The sequence below is a fragment of the Oryx dammah genome, unplaced genomic scaffold (genome assembly GCF_014754425.2).
Source record: "Oryx dammah isolate SB20612 unplaced genomic scaffold, SCBI_Odam_1.1 HiC_scaffold_11209, whole genome shotgun sequence".
In the NCBI taxonomy this organism is placed as follows: Eukaryota; Metazoa; Chordata; class Mammalia; order Artiodactyla; family Bovidae; genus Oryx; species Oryx dammah.
Genome location: NW_024080602.1, coordinates 4,332,281 through 4,358,633, shown reverse-complemented (window position 1 = coordinate 4,358,633; position 26,353 = coordinate 4,332,281). Strand labels below are relative to the sequence as shown.

Sequence of the window (26,353 nt, the reverse complement as noted above, 5' to 3'; positions counted from 1 at the left end):
CTTGCTTTGCCCTCCTCCCCTGCACCCTCTCTGCCTTCTGCTCAGCCTCCTTTCTCATGAAAGGACCACCATCCCCTGAGTTGCCTGAACCAGACCCCAAGAGGAGTCATCCTTGCCGCTCCCCCTGCCACTTTCCTCCCCAGTAAATCACCAAGCTCTACCAGTCCTGCCTCCAAAATGTCAACATCTGTCTGCTCTCCCATCTCAACTAGGCTTCCTCATCCGAATCAGGGTCTCTCTGGCCTAGCCTTCCTCCCAACTGGTCCCTCTGCCTACATCCACCTCTCCCCCAGGGCCATTCTCCATGCAGCCAGAGTGAACTCTAAAAAATGTGCATCCCATCACCTGGTACATGTGCTGAAAATCACTCAGGGGCTTCTTGTGGCCTCGAGGGTGAGGGTCCGAATCCCTAATGAGGCTGTGGGGTCTGGCCCAAGCCTGCCTGTCCAACCTCTACTTCCAGTTGGGCTCACATCCCCACGCTCGCCTTCTTAGATTTCCTTCCTTAGGGCCTTTGTAAGTGCTGTGCCTTCTGCCTGGAGTACTCTTCCCCACCATTTTCAGCTGGCAAATGTGAATTGGGTCTCAACTTATCTATCCTCTCCTAAGAGAGCCCTCCCTAGTACCTCCACCTCCTCCCCCCATTTCCTTATACCTCCTGCCACACTGTCCCATGGCATGTGGTTTTCTTGTCACTCAGAGACGTCCCTCAGTTTGTAGCTTTAATTCTGTGTGCTTATTTGTTTACTGTCTGTCTTCCCCTCAAGGGCAGGGGCCAACTCTTATTCTCCACTATGCCCAGGGCCCAGGACCAAAGAGCCCTGTGCATGTTTGCAGAGCCCAGTAAATGTACGAATGGTGGGTGGAGGAGGTGTCTGCCTGTGCTTCCGTTGCCTCAGCACCCCGATTCTCTTGGCATCTGTCCCCTACTCTCTGGTCCTCGCTGAGTGGCCTGTGAGCGCTGGGCTTTCCCTGGCTTTGCTCCTCTGGCATCAAAACTTATCAGTCCCACGTCTCAGTCTTTTGCAAGGTGACACTTCATCTGATTACCTAATTCACACTAAGGTGTTAATGGTGCTAATGACATAGTGTTTATTACCCCAGGGGATGCAAAATGATGGTATCAAAACATATCATTCCCTGGTGGTTTAAAAAACTCCTGGGAGTCCAAGTAGAGGCTCCCGTCTTCAGCCAGGTTGACAAGGCCCCATGTGTACATCTGGCTTCTGCCTACTTCTGCAGGTCCCCAACACCTTAGTCATCTCACTTCCTTCCTCCCCAGTACCTGGCACAGTACCTGTCAGGGGCAGGTCCTGCAGAAATATTTACTACGTGAATTTAAAAGAAATTGATTTCCATGACTCACACTTTACCCAAGGCTTTTGGTGTCATTAGTCAGTCTTTAGGCCCTGGATGCCAGAGGAATGACAAACAGTGGGAATTTCAAGCACGATGACCATGACTGGGCCAGACCAGGAAAGCGGCAGCTTTATCTGAGTAGAAAGCAGGTGGCCTTTCAAAGCCCTTAAATCCACATCTCTCCTCCTGCCACACCAGCCACATCACTTCAGCAGCCTGTCCTTCTCCCCAGAATGAGGTTTATCTACTCTTGGCTTCCCAAGGTGCCAGAGGAGGTGGAAGTCGTGTGATCATATCCACCTGCTTGTCTGATGCCGTCTGTGATCATCTGCAGGTTGAGGCCAATGAGGCGACCGAGGGCTAGAAATCATCCCTGATGTGAGAGAATGGCTCCCCTGGCCCTTCCTTCCCCTGTGAGCCCCGCCAAGGTCACGTTGGTTTGTGTAGCCCAGTCGCTGACCATCTGGCTGCCGTGGTTACTGCAAGACAGGCCTCCTTCCCTCCACTGCAGCCCCGCCCCATCGTCGCCTTTTCCACATGTCATGTGGATGTGGCCTCTGAAAACAGGAAGAAAGGAGCCACTGGGCTTTGTTGTCAGAAAATCCTCCTTTTTGATTTGTTTAAGGGCTGGGTGCAAAGAGAGTGGAAACTGTTGTTTAAAATGAGTGAGTGATTAGTGTTGGGAAGGGAGGAGGATCTGGCCTGAGGCTTCTTCAACACTGACTCCTGGGTGGATGAAGCTTCTCCCTTACCTGGATGATGAAGCTCTGCACAGCGCTCCCCCTGGAGCCTCCCCTCCCACACCCTTGGATCTGCTCTCCTGCTCCCCCAGGGTAGTCTTTCTATGGGACAAGTCTTGCCCTGGCACTCCCTGCTTAGAAGCCGTCCTAGCAGCCAGAACCTTAGGATGCTTCAGCCTGTCCCTCGGGGTCTGCACGGCGCCTCCTATGTCTCCTCACTCAGTCTTGCCTTTGGTGGCTCTGGTAAGGAGCTTTCCCACTTGGCAGCTGAAATCTCTCTGAGGTTCCATATTTGCCACAAATGTCAGAGATTCACGTGGACACTCAGGTGACGCATATCAGGTACAACCGCGATCCTGGGAGAGACCTGTGAAGATCATTCGAATTCCCAGTGATCACTCTTTGCCCATCAAAGCTGAGAATTCTCTCTCTGACTTGAGTACTGCATGCCTGCCCCACCCTTCCCCAGGCTATTTCTTGCCTCTTTGCCTCACCTCATGCCCATGGAATGTCCCAAACCTATTCAGCTAGCTTCCTTCACAATGTAATTCCATCTTGATCTCCTCCAGGAAGCAGCCTGCAGGCATCGCCTCCTCCTAGCCATCGCTCAGTGTCTGCCTGCCCCTTCACCCCCTCACTGCCAAAGCTACTGAGCACACCTAAATCTTAGTAGAAAATCATGTTTCTAGGTTTTTATTTTATTTTTAGCCTAAACAGTGAGCCCCTTGAGGGCAAAGGCTCTGTGGGGCTGGTCTCTGGGTCGCCGAGGCTGGCAGGGTGCTGGCATTAGGGTCATTCTGCACATCACTGCTCAGGACTGCAGGGCGGTCTTGCCTTGTGTGAGCTCTGTTCCCTGGACTGCACTGGTACTAAACTGAGCTTTTGGCCCTTGCTTATGCCTTATGGCTTATGACTTAATATATTGAAACAGATTGTTGTGCTTCTTTTTTTCATTTGAGAAGAAGGAAAAATAGCAAAAATCTAGAGGTTTCAACGATGTAGAGGTTGAGATAAAATTGTGAAGATCAAAGAAGATATTACTTCTTATGACTATTACATAAAGTCAGACTTGTATGATTGTAGGGTATCTTTTTCGGTAGGTTCCAGCATCTTTCTGGCAATGGTTTTTTCAGCAGTTAGTTTTGATTTTGATGTTTTCATAAGAGGAGGTGAGCTCACGTATCCATCTTGAGCTAAGGGTCCCAGACTTATTTTCCACGGATCGGTCTTTGTCTCATGGACAACCTTTGGGTTCTTCTCGAAGGCAAGGGGATCAGTTCAAATTCACCCTCGAGTTCTTTCAGCCTAACACCATGCCAGGTGGAGAGTAGTCACTTAATAAAGCTTGTCAAATGAAGGCATGCGATGAATCTGCATGTTGGATTTTTTTTTTGATGCTTGGTGATTAGAAAATTCTCATGGCTTGCTGGTTTGTAAGACACGATTTCCACTGTAAATTCTTTGTGTGGGGGAGTGTTTTTTATGCAGAGTGCTTGCCTGGACTGAAAAATGCTTTATGGTAGCAGTTGTGAAAAATTGAGTCCTTTTGCTCTGATGGAAGCTGGGTGACCTATGGAAGTTGCTGGAACCCTCTGGGACTCGTGACCCTCATCTGTACAATGGGTGGGAGGGGGCAGTGGGCCACATGTCCCCAAGAGCTTCCTGCTGTCCTGCTCATGTCATCCTCCCATCCTCCTCTTTGGCACGTGGACACAGATCGTGTCCCCAAGGGTTCGTGCACAGAGCTGGAATTCTCCCTGGCCTCTTTGACTGCTTTCCAGCGGGTGGAATGGCTCCTTTCTCAGTAGCGGAGGGAAATGTTAATGTGGGGTTAGGAAAGCAAGCCAAGAGCCCTCGAATAATTAAAGCACACACGCACACAAAGAGGAGCGGGAGGGGGAGAAACACGCCTCATGGACAGGGGATGAGTAAAACCCAATGGACTGAGAAAGCCCCAGTGCTGAACTTCACATGACCCCGCTTGCTGCCTGCTGTTGGGACACCCGCATGCCCCCTGCGCACGGCTGGCCTTTGATGTCAGCGGCCCCACAGGAAGCAGCGCTGCCATCAGCCTGGCAGAGCATGTGAAGCCTGGCCCCCTACCCCGACCCCCACAGCCCAGTTGCCACCGTTGGTCGGACTGAGAGACCCACCCTGTGCTCGCAAAACCAAAACCTCAACCCACCAGTGATGGCCCTGCAAGAAAGAGAAGACCAGGAAGGATTTCTCCTTTTTTAGTCCTTCTCTGCTGAGACCAGATTTCCTGTAGGAATGATGTTACCCTATGCTTCCTGAACTCTCCTAATTCACCCATTAATGAATGAACTTGATCATTGCTTGGGTCTATATCTGTAAGACCTTGGGGGAATAAGAATAAATAAAGGATTGTCTCTGCCCATGGACTTCGATTTGGTTAGGGGAGGAGACTCGTAAACATGCAGAGGTCTGTGGGGCCCTAATCAGGTTATATGCAATGTGTATGCAATGGGACATTGCTGGAGGAGGGAGGGTCAACAATGCCCGGCTAGGTGTCCCAGGACCCCAGCCCACTGTGTCAGAGGGTTTGGCTTAAATGGACAGTGGGTTTGGCCAAACACAAGTGTGCATGTATATAAACAGTGGTGGAAAACTAACAGTCCCTTGGGCTGATGGCTTCCTGGGTGACAGTGTTTCCCTTCTGGTATGGTCGTGGGGCTTCGGGGATCTTTCCCTGCTCTTGCAGGAGGGAAGAGGACCGCATTTGTTGTTACATACTGACTTGCATTGAGAGTCTGTGGGGTCTAGACCTGTGAGCTCTGTCTGCCCTTGAGCAGCTAGCTGCCTTCTAGCGGGGAGGTGCACTACAGTTGTGTAGCCTCATTCAATAATTTCATAATAGTTAACTCTCTAGGAGCCACCTTTTTGTGAAATACACTTTTTATTTTGGAATAATTGTAGACTTAGAGAAAAATTGCAGAGAGAACATGGGAGTCCCCATGTACCTGTCACCTAGAGTTTCCTGGTGTTGATAGCTTACGTTATCACACTACTTTTGTCAAAATTAAGAAACCAACATCAGTGAGTTACTGTTAATACAACTCCCAACTTTTTATTTAACCAACCTTAAAAAAGAACTTTTAAAAAGTTTTATTAGCATATAATTCATATACCATGAAATTTACTCTTTTAAGATCTACAATTCATTGGTTTTAGTGGATTAACACTTCTGTAACCGGTGTGTGTGTGTGCTCAGTCACATCCGACTCTGCAACCCCATGGACTATAGCCCACCAGGCTCCTCTGTCCATGGGATTTTACAGGCAAGGATATTGGAGCGGGTGGCCAGTTCCTACTCCAGGGGATCTTCCTGACCAGGGATTGAACCCGTGTTTCTTGCATCTCCTGCAATGGCAGGCAGATTCTTTACCACTGCACCACCTGGGGTGCCCTCCATAACCATTACTGCTGTCCAATTTCAGAATATATTTATTACCCCTAGGAGAAACTTCATGCCCATCTGCAGCTACTCCTCATCTACCCTCCACCCCCTTGCTCTGGAAACCTGATCTACTTTCTATCTCTATGGATTTGCCTCTTTGGGGCATTGCATACCATGGAGTCATACAGTATTGGTCTTTTGTGACTGGCTTCTTTCGCCGAGCGTAGTGTTGGCAAGGCTGATGGCGTGGCATGTATCAGTACTTCATCCCTTTTTATGGTCAAGTATTAGATGATATGGCTATATCCACATTTTGTCTGTCCATCTGTCAGTTGATAGACATTTGGGTTGTTCCTCCTTTTTGGCTATTGTGAACTGCTGTGAACACTGATGTACAAGTTTTTGTATGGTTGTGTTTTGATTTCTCTTGGGTATATCTCTAGGTGTAGAATTACTGGGTCATTGATTACTCTACCTTTAACTCTTTGAGGAACTGGCTTCTGTCCAAAGTGGGGTATATTACAAATCCCACCAGCAGGGTTCGAGGGCTCCAGTTTCCTCCAGTGCGTGTTGTCTGTTTTATTTTCGCTCCTCTGCTGGATGTGCAGTGGCATCACCCTGTGGTTTTGGTTTGCATTTCTCTGATGACTAACGACACTGAGCATCATTTCACGTGCTCATTGGCCATTTGTCTGTCTGCTTTAGAGAAATATCTATTCAGATCCTTTGCCCACTTTTTAATTTAGGTCGTCTTTCTCTTGTTGAGCTTTAAGGATTCTTTATGTATTCTGGATACAAATTCCCTTTTCAGATAGATGGTTAGCAAATATTTTCTCCCATTCCTTGAATTGTCTCACTTTCCTGATGGTGTCCTTTGAAACAAAAAGGTTGTAATTTTGATGGAGCTAAATGTATTTATTCTTTTGTTGCTCTTGCTTTTGGTGTCATGTCTAAGAAACCACTATCTCACCCTAAGGTCACAAAGATTTACTCCCTGTTTTCTTCTAAGAGCTCTGTAATTTTAGCTTATATATTTAGGTCTTTGATTTATTTTAATTTAAAATTTTTTATATATAAATTTATTTATTTTATGAGATAGGTGTCCAACTTCCTTCTTTTGTATATGGATATACAGTTGTTCAAGCACTATTTGAAAAGACTATTATTTCCCCACTGGCTGGTCTTGGCATCTTTATCAGAAATCCGTGATTAAGAATACATATGTATACCTATGGCTGATTCATGTTGATGTATGGCAGAAATCATCACAATATTGTAAAGTAATTTCCCTCCAAAAAAGTAAAATTAAATAAAAATCAATGATCATAAATGTAAAGGTTTATTTTTGGACTCTCAGTTCTGTTCCATTGATCTATGTGTTCATCCTCATGCCAGCCTTGATTACTGTAGCTTTGTAATACTAATCAAGTTAAAAAAATTTTTTTTGTTTAATCATTTACCTTGTTTCAAAAAAGAATTTGAGATAAGTCTCAAATACAGTGAACAAAAAAGGATTGAGAGAGGGAAATTAGGGGAAGAGGAGAAAAGGATAGGAAAATAAGATGAGATCAAAGGTAATGTTAGTACACAGTATTATGTCTTATAAAGTTTTATAGGATTGTTAGATGTAGCCTGCAAATTTGGCTCTGAGCCTCCTATCAGCCAAAGGTAAAATGGAAATGTGACCTCAGAACAGAGTAACATATGTTCCATGGGATTTAAAGAAAAATTTTTTTTTCTCCCCTAAGGGAGGAATCCAATATTTTCAGGGGCTTCACCGTGAGAGATGTTCCCCTGTGGGTCCTAGGAACAGAGATTCTTGAGCATATAATTGTTTCAGTTGTGTTAGTTCTGTCTCTTTGGACTGATAACATTTTTTTTTAATAGTCTATCTTTTTTTTTTTTTCTGACTGCACTGGGCGGCCTGTCGGATCTTCGTTCCCTGACCAGGGATCGAACCCAAGGCCCCTGCAGTGGAAGTGTGGTATCCTAACCACTGGATGACCGGGGAATTCCCCTGATAGCTTTCTTGAAGGCAGGAACTGTGTCTTACTTCCCTCACATCCGCCTGTCATGCCTGGGAAGGGACATGGGGGTACTTTAAAAAAATGTTGATGGAATGCTTTCTAAAATCCTGAATGTTTATTCCCTCCTTCAGTGACATTTCTGTGATCAGGTTAGGATTTTGAGGCTCATTTGGAGGTAGAGAAGTGAAGTGCTTGCTCGCCCTTCTGGCCGTGTTTTAGGAGTTATTTCCTGCCATTAGCTCCTTGAGAGCTGGCCAAGTAGTGATGAGTGCTGGGCGGCTTTGCTCCAAGAGACGGCAGTGACCTAGAAGGGAGGCGGCGTTGCTTCACCCACCTTGGAGCCCACCCACCTTTCCACCTCCTCCGTGCTGGAGCTTCCTTTCTGTTCTCTCTGACATGCCTTCTTGCTTCCCTGCCTAATGGAAAAATCCAGCATGTGTGAGGGAGGTCCTGGCCCAAACTGGACAGCTTCTCCTAGAATTGGGGCCACCACCTGTGGTTGTGCTTGGCACAGGCCTGGTCACTCTACAAAGAGGCCCACCCAGTCAGGCTCCCTCACGGGGCAAAGAAGCAAACTGCCTTTAACTGACTACATGTGCCATGTTGGGTGGCCCGCTCCATCTCATCCCTAATAAAGGGCTTTACTATTTGTTGGTAACATTCTTTTTTTTAAAAAAAGAGAGATTTGAACAACAGCCTCTAGGGGAGGTTACTGTTTCACCGTTTACAGATGGGGAAATGGAGGCTCGGCGTGTGTAAGCTACTTGTTCTAAGTCACACAGCTAGTAACGTGTCAAGCGATGACTCCAGCCCGGGGAATCCTGGCTTTGATTTCACCTGTCCTTCCTTTTCTACTCACTGGTCCCCATTCTTTATCTAATTTAGGGAGTGTAAGAGGCCAGCACTCTTTCTGCTTTGGGTATGTTTGAACAGGTAAGAGCAGTTTCCTTTAAAGTTACATTTGCCTCCATGGGGTTGGGTGTCAAAAAGCAGCCCCCCAGGGATCACCCTCTGCACCTCTGGGCCCTTGGCCAGCAGTGGCCTTGTAATAATGTAAGAATGTAGACATCTGATTACTGCCTGGGACTTCCAGGGACTGTTTCGCTCCTGCCGTCTTGTCTGAGCCTGACCACAGTGAGAGAAACAGGGTGGGCACTGTCTCCCCCACTGTGCATGTGTGGATGCTGAGTTGCCTGGGGTCACCAGGTGGTCAGGGGCAGAGGTGGGCTGAGAAACCCGTCTCTGACTCCTGACCCAGTGCTCTCAAATGTGTGTCGGGTCGAACCAGCAAGCTGAGAATTTATGTTGCTCTAGAGGCTGTGGGCACCTCCAGGAGTGCCTTGGCACTTTGTTACTTACGTGACGAGACAAAAGGAAAGTCTCTTCTCCCTCAGAAGTAAAGTCTCACCTACACTCGTGGATTTCTCTGTATCCCTCCAGCCCCTCACTATTCTCAGAGGAGAATCAGAGTGGAATCAGGTTTCAGACAGAATGTGGCCTTGCTGCAGAATCTGTTAGGATGGGAACACGATGCTGCCCAACCACACCAAAACCAGTTGTTTCGGCCCACCTGGGAGGTCATTTGGCTCCCGTGTCCGTCTCCTTAGATCTCCACACCTCCTGTGTGCTGAGAGCTGTGCCAGTCACCAGCAAGCCAACAGGAAAACTCTGTGACCCTTTGGGAGCATTTACCCTTTGGGGGCATTTTTGTCCTAGTGTTTACCAAGCCTCTGACCCCGGGTGACAGACATGTGTCCTCTGAGTCACAATTTTCTCATCGGTGTAGTGGGGATGAAGATGTCTGGCAGTCTGTGTCCAGGAGTGACATTGAGGCTGAGATAAGGTTTAATGACATGGACTCACTTGTTCATTCATTCAGCGCATCTTATTGATTGCTAACCCTCAGCCAGGCTCTGGATTCTGCGGTGAACAAAGAGAAGCCCCTGCCTTGAGACAAGGCACCTGCAGTCTGGGGGAACCCAGCAATCACAGATGTCACACTGTAGACCCTGGGGGCCGTGAATGAGGACAGGGAGGGGGCCTGAGTACTGTAGGCAAGGAGACCTGATTCTGTTTGTGGAAGGAGTGGTGGTCAGGGAAGTCTTCCTGGAGGAATTGACGTTTGATCTGCAGTGTAAAGGGTAAGTAAGGGTCACCACAGGAAGAGGTGATTTATGAGCAGCCTGGACAGAGGGAAGAGCAAGTGCGGAAGCCCCGAGGAAGGAGGAGAGTTTAACAACAGAGAGAAGTTGACCTGGAGGGCTGTGGACGTGGATCTCTAGCATCTCCTATTTGATTTCCTTCAGTGGGTCTCTTTGGAGCAGCTGCTAGGGGCTAAGCTCATCACAGGTGCTGGAGCCATCAGGGTATGATAGTTGATACGAGGGCCTGGAAGGCACTTCTGGGATATCCTGTCCTAGGATACCGATCCATCCCTCGCCATGCAAGGGGAAATCTTACCCACAGAGGACCAGGTGACCAGGCCAGGGACATAATGCTTTGAATATCAGACCCATCCTGGCATGGTGGGGATAAACGTAGCACCCATCTCATGGGGTTTTGTGGCTACTGCTCTGATCACAAGTGGGTCATGCAAGTGCCAGGCTGCAGGAGCATGCAGGAAAGGAGGGCTCTGTGATGAAGATGGTGGTTATTCCTAGCAGTCCTGTGAGTAGTCTTGAAAGTAGGTGCCATAGGAAATCAGAAGAAGTCACTGGTGCTGGGAGTGCTCTTCAGAGCCCGAGGGAGCAGGAAGGCCAGAGAGGAGGGAGTTCTAGGTAGGTGCTCACGAGCCAAGACAGGAGAGCCAAGGAGCGAGAAATGAGGAAGACCTCTGGTGTTATCCATTCGATGTGGAGGAAATGGACACGTGTTCAGTGAGCTGAGCAGATGGCTTCTCACCCATGGGGAAGTGACCCAGGCAGCTAGCTTTCTGCTTCATGGTTGGAGAAGCATCTTATGACTAGATATGATGGCATGTCCAATCTGGAAGGCAAAGGTCAGGAGGTAAGAAAGCAGATAAATGCAATGTTTATCTCAAAAAAACTTGTAAACTGCTCGGAAATCCCCACGCTCACTTCCTCCAGGAAGCTGTCCTGGACTCCCCCACCCAGTCCTCCTGGGCCCTCCACCTCCTCAGCCCCCAGATACACCCTGTGTGAATGTGACTTTGCTTCTCCACCTGGAGGGCTGGCTTCTTGAGGTCCAGGGCCATGACTGGTCTGTCTTATAGAGCCACTGGGGTGAGTCATAATCCTTTTTGGATGCATAAGATTTCTGGAGGCCTCACAGGCTGAAAATACTGATTAGGAGGCCAATTAGGGTCTTTTGATCTAAAATGCAGACTCTTTCTTGCCACCCCAGCCTCACTCAGGTGGTGACCCTGGGTTCTGCCAGAAGGAGCTAGTGGGCAGGGTTTGTTTTTTTTTTGTCGGACCTGAAAGTCAGGAAAGAGCCACTGGCAGACCCAGCAGGGCCCTCAGACCTTGTCAGCTCGGCTCCTTCATTTCACAGAGGAGGAAGCTATGTGCCCCAAAGCAGAAGTGGTAGTGGGGCTACCCTTAGGCTCAGGCTGTGGTCCCCCGAGCCTCAGCCCCGTGCAGCCCTCACTGCACAGAGTGGCTGTCCCCTTCTGATCATTAGGAAGTCACCAGGTCCCCAAGTGGGTTAGAGCAGGTGGTGCTGGGCGTGAGACTCTGGTGGGTGTGAGGATGTTTCCCTTCCTTCTGGGAAGCCCTCCAAGCTCATGTGAAAGAAAACGGTTTATTTAGCACAGATTTTCAAGCCGCCTTCTTTTTTTTTTTTTTTTCGGTTGTGATTGCATCATTTCTTTATTGTTGTTTATTCACTAAGTCATATCTGACTCTTTGTGACCCCATGGACTGCAGCATGCCAGGCTCCCCTGTCCTTCACTATCTCCTAGAGTTTGCTCAAACTCATGTCCATTGAGTCGGTGATGCCATCCATCCATCTCACCCTCTGTCACCCTCTTCTCCTCCTGCTCTCAATCTTTCCCAGCATCAGGGTCTTTTCCAATGAGTCAGCTCTTTGCATCATGTGGCCAAAATATTGGACCTTAAGCATTAGCATCAATCCTTCCAACGAATATTCTGGGTTGATTTGTTTTAGGATTGACTGGTTTGATCTTGCTGTCCATGGGACTCTCAAGAGTCTTCTCTAGCACCACAGTTTGAAAGCATCATTTCTTCAGCACTCAGCCTTCTTTATGGTCCAACTCTCACATCTGTACCTGACTACTGGAAAAACCATAGCTTCGACCACACAGACCTTTGTTGACAAAGTAATGTCTTTGCTTTTTAATAACTGTCTAGGTTTGTCATAGCTTTCCTTCCAAGGAGCAAGAGTCCTTTAATTTTGTGGCAGCAGGCACTGTCCGCAGTGATTTTGGAGCCCAAGAAAATAAAATCTGTCACTGTTTCCACTTTTTCTCCATGTGTTTCCCATGAAGTGATGGCACCAGATGCCATAATCTTCGTTTTTTGAATGTTGAGTTTTAGACCAGTTTTTTTACTCTCCCCTGTCAACTTCATCAAGAGGCTCTTTAGTTCCTCTTTGCCTTCTGCCATTAAAGTGGTATCATCTGCATATCAGAGGTCGTTGATTTTTTTCCCTGCAGTCTTGATTTCAGCTTGTGAGTTGAAGCCTGGCATTTCACATTTTCATTTTAAACATTTATTTTTGTTTGTTTATCTGGCTCTCCTGTGCCTTAGTTGTGGCACTCAAGATCTTTGATCTTCATTGTGGCATGTGGACTCTTAGTTGCAGCATGCAGAATCTAGTTCCTGGACCAGGGATTGAACCCACGCCCTCCTGCCTTAGGAGCGTGGAGTCTTAGCCACTGGACCACCAGGGAAGTTCCTCAAACCTTCTTTAGAGACTCTTGTTTGCTTTAAAATGCCTAGAGACGTGATCATGTAATGATGTTTTAGTGACAGCACAGAAGGCATATGATGCCAAGCACAACCCAGAGATCATTTATTGCAAGAACTCCTTATTAAGAGTCTGAAATGCATTATTTCACATGCTTGTGGTGGGTGTAGACCATGCGCCTGGGACAGTGCAGGGTGCGCTACCCCCACAGCAAGGGGAGAGGGACACATAACACACGACCCCGCATAGGGATTGCAGTGGGGACCCAGGGAGGGGCTGCCCAGCCTGGGTGAAAGGACCAGGGGCAAGAGTGAAAAATATAGAAGGAGCTTCCCTTTTAAGAGTGCATTCCTTACCAGAATTAGAATAAAGCAAATCCCAGATGTTTTCTGTAAATAAATGGCAGTTTTGAGTGAGGGAGGGCTGGGGCCAGTAAATATCTTAGACTACCCTAGAATTAGGAGCTGCAGTCCATGGGGTTGCTAAGAGTTGGACATGACTGAGCGTCTTCACTTTCACTTTTCACTTTCATGCATTGGAGAAGGAGATGGCAACCCACTCCAGTGTTCTTGCCTGGAGAATCCCAGGGACAGGGGAGCCTTGTGGGCTGCCGTCTATAGGGTCGCACAGAGTTGGACACTACTGAAGCAACTTAGCAGCAGCAGCAGCAGAATTAGGAAGGGGGAGTCAATTTGTCACAAAGAACCCACCCCCCGCCGCAAAGGAAAAATAAAAGAGATCTGCTTAGACAGTGCCTTTCTGTAGGAGATTTTTCATCCAACCTAGGGTGTGAAAGAGCAGTTTCAAATAGCCAGGTAAGACTATGTGCTCTCTCCGTGTGATGAGGGGGTGCTGAGTGCAGAATACCTCATGGGATAAAAATGCTGGTTTCCTGAGCTGTCTTTTAAGATACCACCCCACATGCCACCTGCTCAGTGGTGCCTTCCTCGGGAGCCCTGACCTGCTGGGGTCTGCCCTTTCTCCGAGATGCACAGCATTTCTTCATTGGGTACCCCTTGAACCCAGGGCCATGCAGCTCCCATCATGCCATGCACAGAGGAGGCCCATGCTGACCAGCAGTGAGCACCAGTGACTGTTGATGGGCTCCTGTCACTGGCCCCATAAAGCGGGCAGCCGGGTGGATGCATGTGGAGTTGGGGCGAGGGCTGAGCTGAGATGCATGTTTGTGAGGCATTATGGTATGGACGAAGCCAGGTTGCGGAGGGTGCGAGGGTGGGTCGAGAAGGAGGCCACCACCTGAGGGACAGCTACCTTCAGGGCACAGGGAGAGCGAGGCAAAGCAAGACACTGGGGACCCAGGAGGTGCGAGTGGTGAGGCCCTGCAGTGAGAGGAAGGGAGCAGCGCAGTTGGACGCAGCGGCGGAGCCAGGATGCAAGGGGGTGCAAAACACGTGTTTTGGATTTTGTGACTCAGCGGTCACTAGTGGCCTTGGTAAGGGCAGTCGTGGTGGTAGCTGGGGTCCAGGCCCACACAGTGAGCCCTAGAGTGAATAGAGGGGAGGAAGGGTAAACAGAGGGCATGGGTCACTCCTGCTACTGCTCACCTGGACAGCCACCAGATGGGAGCTGGGTGGGGACCTGCGTCTGCAGTGACCCACGGGAGGGGAGAGCCTTGAGTACGTTCCCGTGGTTAGGGAGGTACACAGAAGGCAGGCCAAGCTGTACTCAGACTTGCCAAAAGCACCCTTAAAGCTCAAACCAACACACACTTAAGGGAATGGAGCAAATGGATTGTTTTGTAAGAAGTTTGTAGTCCAAAGGGAAAATTGCCCAAGATTACTTCTGAAAGTAAAAAGTCAAGGTAAGTTGAACTTTTCTAGTTATTTCAAAGGGTTAAGACTTTGGATTGGTGAGCCTCTTGTGTCTGTCACACCAGGAATTTGTTGCTGCTGCTGTTGCTTCTTTTTGTCAGTACCAACTACGTGCCCTCAAGTACACAGGGTACTTTATGGGGGAAAGAAATGTATAGGATAGACCTTGCCCTGAGGGAGGCATGAGATAGAGCCCCTGGCAGCCCAGGTGGAGTGTAGTGACTGGGAGTTGGCCAGGGGTTGTCAAGGAGACAGTCCTCCCCAGCCCCCCCCCCACCCCCCAGCTCTGCTGGGTCTTCTTGTTGCACGTGGTATTTTCTAGTTGCAGCGAGTTGGGGCTATTCTCTAACGTTAGTGCTTGGGCTTCTGGGCTTCTCGTTTCAGTGGCTTCTCTTGTTAGGGAGGGTGGACTCCAGGGTGCACCGGCTCAGTAGTTGTGGCACCCGGGCTTAGTTGCCCCGTGGCATGTGGGATCTTAGTTCCCAGACCAGGGATCGAATCCACATCCCCTGCATTGGCTCTCAACTGCTGGGCCACCAGGGAAGTTGTGGGATAGCGGTCTTAGAGGTATTCCATGCTACCTCTTTGGATACAAGAGTGATTTTGGAGCTCCGTCTATGTCTCCCACTCACCTTGACAGTATAAGGCATGGCCTGTGTCCTGGTGACAGAAGTGTCTGAAGGGGAGGCCTGTTGGAACGTCCACATTTCGGATAATTGACATCCTGGGGGAGACTAGGACCTGGCGCAGGGTGGGTGGGAGGGGCCGGAGGTGGGATGGGGCCTGGATCACGCAGGCCAAGGAAGGTGCAGAGGTCTTCTTAGGCTTGGTGGCAGCTTTGGGACTTGAACGCCAACCTACCCTTAGGGAAACTGCATTTTGCTGTAGTTAGACAGCCTTGAACTCCCACCCAGTGGGCTGGGCCTCCTGGCTCGCCCGCTTTCAGACGGCATCTGTCACGCAGTGAATAACGTTGCAGGACTCGAGTGTCCGTGTCTGTGCAGAGGCTGCGCGGCTTCCTGCAGCCCGGCCCCCTGGGTCCTGGCCGCGGGGTGGGAGGGCAGCTGGCCGGCCGGCCCCACTGAGTCACACTCTGGCGTGGGGCCCGGCGGGGATTTCCACGCGGCCCGTGTTGTCTTCTCCTGTTTCCTGTTGGGCGCTGACGCAGGCTGCCTGCCAGTGGGTGCGGGGGTACTCCCGCCCGTGCCATGACCCTCCGCCTTCCCCAGGCCCTGTGGGCGGCTCTCCCTCCCTCCCTCCCTCCCTGGAGCCCGTGACCCCAGCAGGGTGTGCCCGGGGCTGGGTGGGCAGCTCCCTCGAGGGCCCCAGGGAGGCTGCACGGGGCGGCTGCCCATCAGGATGGAAGGTTTTGCTGAGAGAGCTTGCTCATGGGGCAGTTTGTACTGGGCGTTGAGGGTTATAAAAACCCAGCTTGGCCTAAAACGCCCTCTCTATCTGCTGACAAGAACATTGGTGAAGAAAACAAAACGTTCAAGCCAGGCATTTACACACTGAACGGAGTGGTTCCCATGGTGTATCTGATTTTTCTTTTGGGGTTTTTCTAAACTATCCTGGTATCTCTCTGTCGAGATGTCGGCTTCCGGTGCCTCCATTTCTTGATGTAAGAATATTCTGCTTAAAAAAAGAAATCCACTGATGGGACCTCTATATATTCATGCATTTTTCCTCCTGAACTTACTGCTTCCTGTGTGCTGTGCTAGGCAGTTTAGAGACGTTATCTGATTTCATTCTTATCACTATAAAGGCTATGTTATATAGGGTAGCCACCACCCACAGGTTGCTATTTAAATATCTGGTGCATTTGTACTAAGTTGCTTCAGTGTCTGACTCTTTGGAACCCTATAGATTGTAGCCCACCAGGCTCCTCTGTCTTTGGGATTCCCCAGGGATACTGGAGGTGGGTTGCCGTGCCCTCCTCCAGGGAATCTTCCCGACCCAGGGATCAAACCCAGGTCTCATATGTCTCCTGCATTTGCAAAATATCAGGTAATTAATTAAAATTTAGAATCCAGTTCCTCAGTCACAGTGGCCACATTTCTGGGCCTCAGTAGCCACAGGTGGCTAGTGGCTACCACGCTGAACAGCCCAGAGCAAGACTTTTTCATCCTTACAGAAAATTCTAGCCCTAATCTGGGGTCCGGTTTATAGATGAGAAAACAGTCTCATTCAAGGTTAAGTTGACTTGTTCACTTGTAGTCAGACCTGGAGTTTTAATCCAAATCTGCCTATCCCAGGAGCTCTGAACTTCTTTATTTTTCTTTAAAAGTGTGTTTAGGGTTAATATTTCAGTGCAGTCACATGGCAATCCTTTGTTGAATGAACACATGAGACATTTCCATTTTACAAACCAGGAAACTAAATGTTATTTTTTTCCTTCTTAGGAAAGAGAAACTGGCCTGTAGCTTCAGGGACTCTTCAGGTAGCCCTGAAGGGGTACTGTGAGGGTCTGTCCTTCCCTGGACACCATCCAGCTTCTACTGGTTTTCTCTCCAGAGTTTGGGAACGAGCAAGTTAGGTCTGTTTTCCTTGCAGTAATCCTTAGGTCTATTTCCCATTTGAGGATTTATGGCTATCAGTAACCTCTTGGGAATTTTTGCCTTTTGTTAGCTCTGAAAGAAGTCTCGGGAAATATAGACTCATTTCATAGCCCCAGATCCTAAGGTCCAAAGAGGTGAGGGCAGTTCATGGGTTATGCAGCCAGCTAGGAGTTGAGTGGAACTGGTTCTCAAACTTGTGTTTTCAAGCCGGGATTTATCGGATAATCTTAAAGTAATCCCTTCATGGACAAGAATTGTTTATTCATGAAGAGAAAAACACCACAGTGATCTTCCTGAGGTCTGAGATATACAGCATGGTGAGGTAGAGAATAACAGGGCTTTGGAGGTGCACAGACCAGGGTTCAAATCCTGGCCGTGCCACTCAGAAGTTATGGGACTTTAGGCAAGGACTTCAACTGTGCTATAGTTCCCTGTGCTATACAGTAGGACGTTGTTGTTTATCCATACTATATATACTAGTTTGCATCTGCTGATCGAAAACTCCCAATCTGTCCCTCCACCAATCCACCTCAGCAGCCACAAACCTGTTCTCTGTGTCCGAGTGTCTGTTTCTGTCTCATAGACACGTACATTTGTGTCATATTTTAGATTCCACATAGGACTTGAACTCTTTGAGCCTCTGTTTCCTCATCTGTAAATTTGGGATAAAATAGCTCGCCAGAATTGTTTTAAAAAATGAACTTGACAAGATGTAATGTCAATCCGTGACATATTATAACTGCTCGTTAAATGGTAGCCATTAATATCATGATGATGTCATCACCTCCTTCTAGCATTTAAATTTTATAGCTTCGTGGCCAACACATAAGGTGCTCAGATACATTCCACAGAGTTGGGGAATGGGATAGACTTATTCTTAAACAGTCTTTTAGTTACATTTCCAAATAAGAAACTCAGTGGTTTTTTTTTTTTTTTTTGCAACCCTTGGACTTCTTTTGAGGTCATAGACCTCTAAATTGAAAGTGAAAAGTCCAACTTCTAACCTGGAAAGGTTTAGTATCAATATCCCAGGGAGCCCAGAAAGTAAGTCTAGAAACAGAGGGAAAATAGTATACCCTGTTTTCTAACTTTTTGGATACCCTATGGAATAACACTGAAACCAATCACTGGAAAATAGGTTGTAGTCAATTTTGTCTTCAGGCGTTTGTTCCTGGGAAAGAAGCCTTCCCAGCGGCTGTCCTGGGGTGGTGAGGTGACCCGGCAGACCAGCCACGTCTGCACGTTACCACGCTTGTTGATCTGTCTAGTGAGGATTCCCTTCATGATCTGGGCCTGAGTGGCTAGAGGGATCCTTAGTCTTAAAAATGTCTTGTCTTTAGAGAAAACAGAGTTGTTGAGGAAGAAGAGTAGATAGATACTCTGGAAATATTTTCACAGGGAATTGGAAAAAGAAAGGTTTCTGGTTATCCTTGGTTAATCAGAATATTTGTGAATCAGAATGTCCCATTACACAGTATCACAGTTAATCAGGGCCTCACCTGTGACCATGTTTGACTGGAAATTAACCCATGGCTAAAGGGGAAGTTTTCACTTTTGATTTCCGCTTTCAAAGATATGGTTGCAGGTGTGACCTAGGAGCACCTTGAAAAAATGCACAGCTCTGTGCCCAGTGGAGGTGCGTCTGGAGGGCCTGGGAGCAAAGATGTGCCGGCCGGGGTAGAGCTGGGGGCTGGAAGATGGCCCTGGCCTTGGTGATTTACCTGGGAGCTGGGCCTGGCCTGACCCATTCAGGAACCTCATGTTGTCAGCCTGAAGTCAGGACTGTGGGCTCCCACTAACTAGTAAGAAGCTAAAGCACAAATCAAGCCACTAGTTTATTTGTTGAAAAGTGGAACCACTATGAGGTTCTAAGCAGGGCGTTCTCTCCTTGTGGGCACCCCACCCAGGAAGCTAAATGGTCAAGGCATGGGTGGATCAGGATAAGGGAAGGAGGGATTCATGGGAAGCAGATTGGTTGAATGGCCTAGGGCCCTGGGGGCCGGGTGCATCTCTTTATGCTGGGCAGGCCCCTCCCTGCTGGATGGTGCTTGCCTGGGCAGCCCTTGCAGCTGCTTTTGCCCACCACCCGCCGTTCTTCTTTAGGGATTAAGAGCCACTCCAGTCTGTGTACAGAGAGCCCCTTCAAGGTGACGTTGCCAGGATTCACAGTGTCTCCTAGTGGGATTAGCCTGCAGGGCATTTGTTTTTCCACTTCCCGGTCCTAATGAATGTATGAACCCCTGACCTCTCTGTTCCTGCCCTAGCCAGAAATCAGTCCTGTGACCTGGCCTCAGGCCCACTCTACTAGCCCGCTTGTGTTAAGGGAGTACGGACAGGATGATAGGAATTAACCACCTTTTCTAACTTTTTCTACTTCCTCGGGTCTTCTTACTTGAATAACTCAACAGAGACATCTGTGATGGCTTGTGTCCAGAGTGCGTGGTATTTATTTTTGATTTGAAATATGAAAAGCATTTTTAAAAGACAACTGACTCTCTGAGTCATGCCCAGGGGAGCAAACGGCCTGAAATGTGAGCCGGGGCTTGCTGGAGGGGGATAACAGGAGAGCCTGCTGCTGACTTGACTGGCGCTGGGGTTAGGTCATTGCTCGGATGAAGTGCGCTGACCATAACAGCAACATGTGGGCTGGAGCCGCTGGCGGCGGGGTGATTTATTGCAACCGCTTGCCTAACCAGGAACCCCACGCGCTGGGTTCCCACAGGATGGGGCCACTGCATGGAAATCCACACACGGGCCCCTGTTGAGCAACTGCGCTTGTGTCAGAATGATTATATGTGGCAGGGGGGGTTCCATGTAGGAACATCGGTCACTGAGCAGTGTGCATTGGACAGGCAGCCCCGGGTTTCTAGACGGCTTGTGTGGTTTTCTTTTTTTTTCTTTCGGTGGGTCCACTCTCACCAGCAGTGTGGTTGTTGCTGTTTGATTTTTTAAATTATTTTTTTATTCTTATTTTATTTATTTCTTGGCCATGCTGCACAGCATGTAGGATTTTATTTCCCTGACCAAGGATTGAACCCAGGTCCCCTGCATTGGGAGTGTGAAATCTTAGCCACTGGACCACCAGGGAATCCCCAACAGTGTGGTTTAAAAATGTACATAACTCCCATTTGTCCAGCTCTTTATCTTCACAGTCTTCTTTGCGTCTCAGCATACCCTGAGAGGGAGGTCAGGTCTGCTGTTTTTATGCTTATTTTTTTTAAAAAATATTATGTGTTGGGACTATAGTTGATTTACCATGAAGAATTAGTTTCTGCTGGATAGCAAAGTCATTCAGTTATAGCAATACATATATACATTTTTCACATTGTTTTCCATTATTGTTTGGGGTTACTAGGTGCAATCCATTGTATATAGACTGCGTAAGCAACAAGGCTCTACTGTATAGCAGTGAACTGGATTCAGTATCCTGTGATAAACCATCATGGAAAAGAATGATGCTCACTTTATGGATGACAGATTGAGGTGGGAGTTGTAACCCGTCATGGAGAGTGGAACACGGCCAGAGCACCATGCCCAGGCCCCAGGCTGCTGGGAATCCGGGGCCTCCAGGCTCCTGGCCAGCTCCTAAAGATGTGGATTTGCTGGTCACTTCCTAGACTTGTAGTGAAAGCCCTGGGGTGTGATCTGGGAATTTGTACTGAAACATGCTTCCTGGTGATTCTTACGAATCTTTGCTCTGAAGTGGTCCAGGGGCTCAGGCCACTTAACCTCCCACCTCCTCAGACAGTGAGCCTGTATCACTACTGAACTCATCTTAATTTTGTGTTCTGTGTTTGCGCCAGCCTCCTCTCATGGTGCGCCAGCTCCCAGGGAACAGGCTCCTTCCCTGTTTGTCCATAACTGTGTCCCCAGGGCCCTGGACAGTGCCTGGCACACAGCAGGTTCCCAGTGAGTATTTGATGTTTTTTCTCAGCTGCAGGGCTAGCGTGGGAGAGCTCAGGCGATGGTCTGACCGGACCGGTTCAGTGCCTTCAGTGGGACTGTGTGTGAATCGTGTGGCCTTGCCGAGTCTCGGCATCCTCATCCTTGGAATGAGGGCCATCAGCCTCCCCTCCAGCTCCCTGCTGAGAGTAAGGCAAGCCCTCCCCACACAGGCTCACACACTTAGGATGGTCCTGTGGGAGGTGGGTATCCACCAGAGGACAGCTAGCCCTGTGGCTCCCGTGTGTCCTGGCGTGAGCAGTGGGGTCATCGTGGCGCTCACTTTTTCCACTGCCACTGAGTGCTATCCATTGAGCTCGCAGACAGACAAGGTGTAGGGCTGGACTCTGTGCCATTGGCTAAACACTGGCCGGCTCAGGCCTCACATCAAGACCAGACACCAGCATAAACCCAGGTGTCCCCAGCTGAGGGTGCTCCCCAGAGCCAGGTTCGTGAATGGGTGAGTAAATATTTGCCCTGTCTGAGGTCGGATGTGAACTGTCTCCCAGGCGTTTTGTTTTTTCTCTGTCTCCTCCCTCTCTGCCTGCTACCCCTTCCCCCTTTGAAAAAAAAGGAAGCCAAGAGGTTGAGAGGCTTAGTGTCAGGCTTGACACAGCCAACCACTGGCATGTCCTCCAGGCCTGTCTGGGCCCTGCTCCTCCTGCAGGCACGTCCTCCTCCATGAAGCCCTCCCAAACTGCCAGGCCCACCCTGATCTTTCCCCGCCACCTGCAAGCCATTTCTCCCCTTGAGCTCGGATGGTTTAGACAAGGAGCAGCCTGTTGACTCATCCTCCATCTGCTTCCTCCCCTTTGCAGACAGTACTTGCTTGCTGGGTAGTTCTTGCATTGTCCTTTATTTTTCACGTTCTTTGTACCCTGTTGAGTGAGTTCATTCAGAGGCAGGACTGTAGCTTCTGCACCTTTAAAGCTGTTCCTTTCCCTTGATTCTGCCTCCATCTCCTCATATACTCGTCTAACAGACCATGCTTAGGATCAGCCTGGGCCTTCCCCCTGATCCCTGATGCCAAAGAAACATCATGTAGTAGGGCCAAGGTGGACAGCCAGAGCCCAGAGGACAGCGTGACCTGGGAGTGGCAGGGAGGTGATTTTTTTTTAAAGTCTTTGTTGAATTTGTTAGGATTTAAAAATTATTTATTTATTTTACTTTTGGCTGTGCTGGGTCTTCAGTGCTGCTCGGGCGTTTCTCTAGCTGCAGCGAGTTGGGGGCTCCTCTGTAGCTGCGGTGTGCAGATGTGTTGCAGAGCACAGGCTCTAGGGTGTGAGAGCTTCAGTAGTTCTGGCGCATGGGCTCAGTAGTTGTGGCTCCCAAGCTCTAGAGCACAGGTGCAGTAGCTGTGGTGCACGGCTCCTGTTGCCCCGAGGAATGTGGAATCCTCCTGGACCAGGGATCGAACCTGGGTCTCCTGTGTTGGCAGATGTATTCTCCACCGCTGAGTGAGCCCCCAGGGAAGCCCTGAATTTGTTACAGTATCGCTTCTGTTTTTGTGTTTTGGCCAGGCGGCATGTGGAATTTTAGTTCTCTGACCAGGGATCAAACCTACACCCCCTGCCTTTGAAGGTGAAGTCTGAACCACTGGACCACCAGGGAAGTCCCAGGGAGACGATTTTTAATGGGGTTGAGTTTATGAAACTTGGGGCTGTTCAGCCTTTCTAATGAGTTCCTCTGAAAAAAGCAAAACAACCTCATCAGGCCCTTTACTGCTCACCAGTTCCTTGTTCCCAGGCTCCCACCTGTACCCTGGCCAGGAAGTTCAGAGGCAATAAGCTAGAATCTGCCTTCCCTATCACTCACCCCTTTTAAAAGGTGATTCATTCTGAGCTAACCCAGCCCAAGCCAAATGCAGGTAGGGTTGTACATGGACTCACTCGGTGGTGTGTCATTTCTGACTTGCTGGGAAATCCTTAGGTGGTGGGGATGGGAGGCAGAGCACGGGGGTGGAAGGCGGAGCACTGGAAGGCTGGAGCTTCTCCAGGATGAGTGTGGTGGAGAGAGATGCCCCTGGAACAAGGAGTGGGGCCTGCATGGCCTTGGGTCCCGGCTGCTGTCCCTGACCACCTAGTAGCCCTGGGCAAAGCGCTCAATGTTTTTGAGCTTCAGTTTTGTTATCTGTGAAATGTGGTTCCTGTAAGGATTAAACGAGCTGGTGTGTCTTTTTACCCACTGACATGGTTCCTGGTGCACAGTGACTGCTTGATCCTGTCTGAAATCTTAAGACTGTATTCATCAGGTCCCTAAGAGCATTTCAGTACGCACCTTGAACGCTCTAGCGTTAAGTGCTCTGGGGGAGAAAAGAAAGCACTAACAGGGGTCCAGAAGAAATTGCAGGCTATGTAGGGGGAAACTAGTGCCCACAGCATTAACTCCTGATTGCTTAGAACCCTGGGGCAGTGCTCTCTGACAGCAGTAGAGTATACACCACAGGTGGAATTTGAAATCTACTAGCCATGTTAAAACATAAAAGGAGAAAAGGTGAAATTATTTTAAATAATATATTTTATTTAATACAGTGCATCCAGAAGCATTAACATTTCAGCATGTACTCAGTATAAACATTTTTAATGAGACATTTTACATCCTTTAAAAAGATCATACTAAATGTTTGAAGTTAGCTTGTTCTCTCCACTCATAGTACTTGTCACTCCGGGCTGGCCACATGGCTAGTGTATGTAGGTATGTATGGCTGGTGGTTGCCATACTGGATAGCACAGCTCGGGGATTTGTTTGGTCAACTAATAGAATCTGCACTTAGAAAAAGGAATACTTACTTAATTTATTTAATTATGGTCTTTGTTGTGGCACACGGAATCTTTGGTTGCAGCATGCAGGCTCTAGTTCCCTGACCAGGAATTGAACCCGGGCCCCCTGCATTGGGAGTGTGGAGTCTTAGCCGCTGGACCCTCAGGGAAGTCCCAGCATCTGCATGTTGGAGGGGAGCATTTGTACTCACAGGGCCTGTGACTCACTGTGACAGCCAGTGAGGAGCAGAGTGGAGCTAGACCTCGGGCCTCCTCTCCACCGGAAGCAGGAGACACTTGAATTTGGTGAGTGTCTGCTGTGTCCCAGCGCTGTCCTAGACACTCAACCCTTGCTGTTCTGTTGAACTTTCAGTGGTAGATGGATGGCATGTGTATGTTTACACAGGAAGCAGCAAAGGCCCAGAGAGGCCAAACAACTTACTCAAGGCTACTCAGTCAGACCTGGAGTTGGAATTTGGACCAGGGCTTGCTGATTCCAGAGCCGTCCATTCACCTGTCTGTTACCCTCTGTACAGAGAAAGAAAATCTGCCCACGGCATGGCAGTCAGGCCAACTGCTCAAAGAAAGCTACAGGCCACAAGAGGGGCGCCGTGGCTGGCCTGCCCAACAAGGGCTTCGGGACGTAGGTTCAGAAGGTCTGGGGCTGCTTTGTTAGGTGAGGTGTGTGTATAAACACATTCCTTCTAATCCCAGGTTCTTAAACCAGTGGGGGATGGTGCTGGTGATAGTGGAGGCTGGAGGTGGGGAGCCCGTGATGGGCAGTCATTGTAGAGGCCAGCACGCTGGGCCCTGCTCCCGCTGCCACCGGGGAATGTCGGGCACTTCAAGAGGCTCCGAGCAGCTGAGACTTTCTGCTTGGAGAAACCCCAAGAATTTGGGGAGGCTGGGATTGGGCAAGTTCTTGAATACATGTGTGCATTCATGCCCTCACTCACTCAGCAAATATTTATTGAGTACGTGCTCTGAGCTGGAATGTGTTACCTTTTCCCTGGAAGATCCAGCCCATCAGCCTGTTTAGACCCCACGGCAATCCTCTGAAGTACTGAGTTATCCCATTTCACAGTGTGGTGAGCTGAGGCTCCAAGAGGAGAAATCTCGTGCAGGATGGCTACTGAATGGAGGGCACAGGCCCCCAGAACTGAGGGGTTTGGGCTTTGTGTGTTTGACTTTCTGTCTGCCTGTCTGTCTAGCCAGCAGGCAGTCATTGAGCTCCTACATGCCGGGCATTGAGCTATGTTTCCAGATTTCTTGGGTCTGGTGTGCCGTATCTTGTTTTCTATCTGAGAACAATCATGAAGCTACCAGATGTGGAGTAGTGGCCGACGTCTGCTGTGTGCCAGGCGTGGTCACCATCAACCTCAGGGATTCCTCCCAGTGCTGATGGGAAGAGAAGGCCACTGAGACGCAGACTCTCGGCACTTTCCGAGGTCCTACACCTCGGGAGGAGCCGGGAATTCATTCCTGGCTAGTCTCTCCAGAGCCCCGATTCAGCCCCTACTCCTCACTGCCTCCCTGTGACCAGGGCCAGGACTGATCCAAAAGTGAAGCCCAGCTTCCCCTGTCCCTTCTTGGGCCACCTTGTCTGGTCTTCTATTTTACCAGCTGTAAAGTTGGGGCAGAAATAGCCAGTCCATCCTCTGCAGAAGGAGATACTGCTGCTTTCAGAGGCTGCCTAGCTAAGAAAGCTGTATTACACGAGAGGTGCTGTGTGTATCCACCAGGGCAGACCTTTGTCCCTCCTGTCTGCCCTCTTCCCTCCTGATGACCGGCAACTTCAGAGTGTGGTCCTCCTGGAGCACTACCGAGCTGCAGGGAGCCTGGTCCACACTGCTGGCCGTCTGAGAGGTTCCATACTTTAGAGATGTGGAAGACCAGAGGGTATTGAGCCAACTTTGTAGGGAGGGGCTGGAGGAGCCAAGTCCTAGAGACACAAGCCATAAAGACTTTACATCGGAGATACTTGAGCATGGGTCTCCTTCCCTGTCTGAGCAGCACGTTTCCCAGGCTGGGAGCCCCAGCATGAGCCTCACAGTACCTCTCGGCAAGTGAATCCTGAGGATTAAACCACTTGCTATGTGAATGTCTCTCTCCCCACTGCCCCTGCCAGGGGGCTTGGAGAGGAACCACCTCAGCACCTATCCTTTCCTGAGATAGACAGTCAGGGAACATTTACACCGCGTGGCATGGCGTTTAGCCCCCAGGAATCTGCATGCCCCGCCACAGGCAAGGCAGAGGGGATCAGCGCTGGAGCAGGAGGGATGCTGGGAGGAAGAAGCCAGGGGAGAGCCCAGCTCAGGTCCCTGCACCTGCATTTACCTGCTGTGTGAACTTGGGGCAAAGCCCAGTGACTATATGGAGGTTGGTGGTGACCCTTGCCTGAGTGGTGGCCCTTGCAAAAGGTTTGTGTGAATCAAGTAACAGTATAGAGTAACCCAGGAGTGTGTGCCTTCAATGTAAGATGGGCTTTTTAAAAATCCTTAACGAGCTGCTGACCCCCTCCAATCATTACTCTGCTGCTGCTAAGTCGCTTCAGTCATGTCCGACTCTGTGCGACCCCATATTCGGCAGCCCACCAGGCTCCTCTGTCCCTGGGATTCTCCAGGCAAGAACACTGCAGTGGGTTGCCATTTCCTTCTCCAATGCATGCATGCATGCTAAGTTGCTTCAGTCGTGTCTGACTCTGTGCGACCCCATAGATGGCAGCCCACCAGGCTCCTCTGTCCCGAGGATTCTTCAGGCAAGAATACTAGCGTGAGTTGCCATTTCCTTCTCCAAAATCATTACTCTGAGACAGCCCTTTCATTTTC

The 26,353-nt window shown here is 49.3% G+C and overlaps 1 protein-coding gene across 2 annotated transcripts in view; it reads left to right on the top strand.

Moving 5' to 3' along the window:
* LOC120860896 (mothers against decapentaplegic homolog 3) overlaps positions 1-26,353 on the top strand; it is a 127,995-nt gene that overhangs the window by 40,277 nt on the left and 61,365 nt on the right. The gene's annotated exons all lie outside the window — the stretch shown is intronic.